Here is a 5,000-nt window from a genome sequence, read left to right as displayed (position 1 = left end):
GACAGTTGATAAGGCAGACATTTGAAAGATGCGTCGCCGGTACGAGGACCGTGCGATCAGCCCAAAGTTATTCAGAGTCACCAAGGCAAACGGACCGGACGAGCCGACCGATTGGTTTTGATCTAATAAAAGCGTCCCTTCCATCTCTGGTCGGGACTCTGTTTGCATGTATTAGCTCTAGAATTACCACAGTTATCCAAGTAACGTGGGTACGATCTAAGGAACCATAACTGATTTAATGAGCCATTCGCGGTTTCACCTTAATGCGGCTTGTACTGAGACATGCATGGCTTAATCTTTGAGACAAGCATATGACTACTGGCAGGATCAACCAGGGAGCTGCGTCAACTAGAGCTGAGCAGCCGGCCGCCCGGGAGTGTGTCCCGGGGGCCCGCGCGAACACGCAAGCGTCCGCTCAATTATTCTGCAAACAGGAGGAGGCTGAGCTCCCCTGCACAATACACCTCGAAACCCTCTCAGGTCCCGGCGGCGCGCAGCGCCGTCCTAAGTACTTGGTCGGGTTCGAGAGTGGCGCAATCGCCCGGAGTTTGGCGAGTAGACGCTTTAGGTGCGACCACCCGTGCTCCCAACTGAGCTTGCCGCTGCCGACAGAGGCCCGGGAGCGTGCTGTCGTGGCATTGCCGGCGGGAGACAACACGCGCCACCTACGGTGGCCGGCAGCTCCAACGCCAGCGCCACAGAAGGACAAAAGCCCCACTTGGGTGCCGAAGCGAACTCTCCCAGCACAGCGCACGCGCCAACACGTCCGCACAGCTGCGATACAATCCACCTGCGAGAACCGCAGAGGCGACCGAGCAGCAGACGGCGTCGCGGCGCCGAGCGACGGGCGGCGGCGCATCCTCAGCGCACACAGTCCTCAATCGGACCAGCACACTGCAGATGTCCACCGCGCTTCGCACCGGGCCCGCGAGGACCTACTTTGGCCGCACGGCGCCGCGTGCAGGGTGCGCCGGCGCGCAGCTGCGCCGCCTGCCGCCTCCGTCGGCCGGCGCGCCTGCCACTGGCCGCCCCCACCAGCCGGCTGTAGCGCGTGCGCCCACGCACCGCGCGGCCAGCACGCCGGGAGGCCCCCCCTCACCGGCCGGGGACGGTCCCACCCAGCCACCGCCGCGTATCGCTTCACACCCACATGCCATTCACGTTCGTGGGCATGGTGGGTATCGCTGAAACAACCGGTTGGTAGCTCAACCGATCGTCGCCATCACTGATTCACCTCTAGCGAGAACAACCGCACCACAACGGTTTACCAGTTGTTCATTTGCGTAACGTCACCAGCAAACGTAGACGTCCATCGCCATTTGCAAATTCAACGATTGTTGCATGCCTGTGTCAGGTGTCACGACACACTATGTCTGCCCACATACACGCAACAACATGTGCACGCTTCGCGAACACGTGGAAGGTGGCCCCCGTACGTATGCGATGTCCATTGCGCGAACGACTGTCAACCGGCCTCTGTCGCATGTCGCAGATGTGGAACGCAGTGCACCATGCTATCACGGTGTGTGAGAGGAGACGACTACGTCTGACAACACGCGCCACTACATCAACAGACGGCTCATGCTGATCGCCATCCACGGCATACCATACTGCAATCCAGCTCTTATAGGGAGACGACACGTAGCTGAGTGCACAATATTTGGACCGTATGGTTCGCCGTTGTTGGCGCAGTCGTGGTACGGTCACACATGTACCACGATGTATCATTCAGTACATGAGGACCAATGTGCAGTACAGTGTGTGATTTGGACGTACAACATCAGCGGACAGTTGACACAAGCCGTACCACAACGTAGGCTGTGCTTCGCCATGCGAATGCCAATGAACAACTGCGAAGGGCATTGAGCATGTACGTCCTACTGCCATCCGCATTACAGTGTATAGCTGCAAGGTGTTTCACATGAAGCGATACTCTGGGGACCGGGCAGTGCGAGTAGCAAACTATATTGCGGGGGTTGCAGTTAGGCAACACTACACTAATTTAACGCGTCGTATGACAATTACAGAGCAGGTTAAGGCCCAACGTATGTTGGGTTAAGGCCCAACGTGTGTTGGGTTAAGGCCCAACGTGTGTTGGGTTAAGGCCCAACGTGTGTTGGGTTAAGGCCCAACGTGTGTTGGGTTAAGGCCCAACGTGTGTTGGGTTAAGGCCCAACGTGTGTTGGGTTAAGGCCCAACGTGTGTTGGGTTAAGGCCCAACGTGTGTTGGGTTAAGGCCCAACGTGTGTTGGGTTAAGGCCCAACGTGTGTTGGGTTAAGGCCCAACGTGTGTTGGGTTAAGGCCCAACGTGTGTTGGGTTAAGGCCCAACGTGTGTTGGGTTAAGGCCCAACGTGTGTTGGGTTAAGGCCCAACGTGTGTTGGGTTAAGGCCCAACGTGTGTTGGGTTAAGGCCCAACGTGTGTTGGGTTAAGGCCCAACGTGTGTTGGGTTAAGGCCCAACGTGTGTTGGGTTAAGGCCCAACGTGTGTTGGGTTAAGGCCCAACGTGTGTTGGGTTGAGGCCCAACGTGTGTTGGGTTGAGGCGCAACATAGGTTAGGTTGAGGCGCAACATAGGTTAGGTTGAGGCGCAACATGGGTTAGGTTGAGGCGCAACATGGGTTAGGTTAAGGCGCAACATGGGTTAGGTTAAGGCGCAACATGGGTTAGGTTAAGGCGCAACATGGGTTAGGTTAAGGCGCAACATGGGTTAGGTTAAGGCGCAACATGGGTTAGGTTAAGGCGCAACATGGGTTAGGTTAAGGCGCAACATGGGTTAGGTTAAGGCGCAACATGGGTTAGGTTAAGGCGCAACATGGGTTAGGTTAAGGCGCAACATGGGTTAGGTTAAGGCGCAACATGGGTTAGGTTAAGGCGCAACATGGGTTAGGTTAAGGCGCAACATAGGTTAGGTTAAGGCGCAACATGGGTTAGGTTAAGGCGCAACATGGGTTAGGTTAAGGTACAATATGGGTTAGGTTAAGGTACAATATGGGTTAGGTTAAGGTACAATATGGGTTAGGTTAAGGCGCAACATAGGTTAGGTTAAGGCGCAACATAGGTTAGGTTAAGGCGCAACATAGGTTAGGTTAAGGCGCAACATAGGTTAGGTTAAGGCACAACACGGGTTAGGTTAAGGTACAACACGGGTTAGGTTAAGGTACAACACGGGTTAGGTTAAGGTACAACACGGGTTAGGTTAAGGTACAACACGGGTTAGGTTAAGGTACAACACGGGTTAGGTTAAGGTACAACACGGGTTAGGTTAAGGTACAACACGGGTTAGGTTAAGGTACAACACGGGTTAGGTTAAGGTACAACACGGGTTAGGTTAAGGTACAACACGGGTTAGGTTAAGGCACAACACGGGTTAGGTTAAGGCACAATACGGGTTAGGTTAAGGCACAACACGGGTTAGGTTAAGGCACAACACGGGTTAGGTTAAGGCACAACACGGGTTAGGTTAAGGCACAATACGGGTTAGGTTAAGGCACAATACGGGTTAGGTTAAGGCACAATACGGGTTAGGTTAAGGCACAATACGGGTTAGGTTAAGGCACAATACGGGTTAGGTTAAGGCACAATACGGGTTAGGTTAAGGCACAATACGGGTTAGGTTAAGGCACAATACGGGTTAGGTTAAGGCACAATACGGGTTAGGTTAAGGCACAATACGGGTTAGGTTAAGGCACAATACGGGTTAGGTTAAGGCACAATACGGGTTAGGTTAAGGCACAATACGGGTTAGGTTAAGGCACAATACGGGTTAGGTTAAGGCACAATACGGGTTAGGTTAAGGCACAATACGGGTTAGGTTAAGGCACAATACGGGTTAGGTTAAGGTACACATTGTTGTAAGGAAAGGTGTTTTGGGGGGGGGGGGCCGGTTTGTTGATTGTGATTATCGTAAGTAAATGACTGCGGCATCATCTGATTTGGCACGTCAGGGTGCACCTTTGGCTCATGACAGGCGGCGCTCTGATTCCATGCTTGTGGCAGACCTGTGTCTTTCATTCCTGCCATTGTTTTTGTGGTGTGACAGGAGGCAGTATTGTGATGTTGGGTGCACCCCTGTGTAGGACATGTGTGGGTGTTGGTGGCTTAGCTGAGCAATGGTGGTTGTCGGAAGGGTGGGATATTCTGTTTTCCGAGTGGACCTCCCGGTCTGGTTATGATAGTGTGGATTGTCTAATGTGGCAGAGAGGATGCACTGGGTGTTGTTCCATGCTGGTGCTTACATATTGTCTGTGTGCCTGTTACAGGCAGAGAGTAGTGCGTGATAAGAGTGTCTGGCTGACGTGTGATTGTGAGCAGAGTCTTTCAGCATGTATACGGACAGTTGTATACATTATCTGTATTCTGATGGCTCTATCTATTACTAATCAGCGCCGTGTATACGTTTAATCCGGTTCCAGTCGAAACTATTGTATCTCTGTACATTAGTGACACGGCGAGCCCGCTATGTAGTTACTCGTCTCGGCAGCTTCCACCGGTGTATGGCAAATGATTATAAGGAATCAGTCTAGTCGTCAATACCGATAGTGTGACGTCACATGTCTGGGGTGGGGGACGCTGCGCCCTTCCGGTGGGTCATGGCCTAGGAAGACTCTTCCCACGCAGGGGGGCTTGGACTGTCATTGACTCTTCCGAGTAATATACTTGCCGTACGTTTTTGCGACTGCGAGTGCAACGCTCACCGGTACCGACATGGATGGAGCGCCTCCTAGCTGCCGCTGAGCATCTGCATTCGTACAGAGAGCAACGCGATCGCGTCTGTAGCTCGTACGTGGTACAGCTCGCAGCTCATGTATATGGACAGCGGGAATGTCGCATATTGGACATAACTCTTCATGAAACGCACGTTATAGGGGTGGATTGCACATTGCGAGTGCGAGCAAAGTCCGCCGTTCATCCGCTGGAGTTGCGAGTTGGGCGGTTGGGGTGGGGAACGAACGGGTGCAGGTGGAGTGATTGCCGGTCCACGACTTCGTGCGGCAGAG

The 5,000-nt window shown here is 53.5% G+C and overlaps 1 non-coding gene across 1 annotated transcript in view; it reads right to left on the bottom strand.

The window, feature by feature from the left end:
* The window catches only part of LOC124584123, a 1,910-nt gene extending 1,572 nt beyond the window's left edge, over positions 1-338 (bottom strand). The window contains exon 1 of the ribosomal RNA XR_006974533.1: positions 1-338. This exon is cut by the window's left edge and continues 1,572 nt beyond it. This is a non-coding gene — a ribosomal RNA (small subunit ribosomal RNA).
* Positions 339-5,000: the final 4,662 nt, after the last annotated feature.

This window comes from Schistocerca americana, unplaced genomic scaffold (genome assembly GCF_021461395.2).
Source record: "Schistocerca americana isolate TAMUIC-IGC-003095 unplaced genomic scaffold, iqSchAmer2.1 HiC_scaffold_47, whole genome shotgun sequence".
Taxonomy (NCBI): domain Eukaryota; kingdom Metazoa; phylum Arthropoda; class Insecta; order Orthoptera; family Acrididae; genus Schistocerca; species Schistocerca americana.
This window is presented reverse-complemented; position numbering and strand designations above follow the sequence as displayed.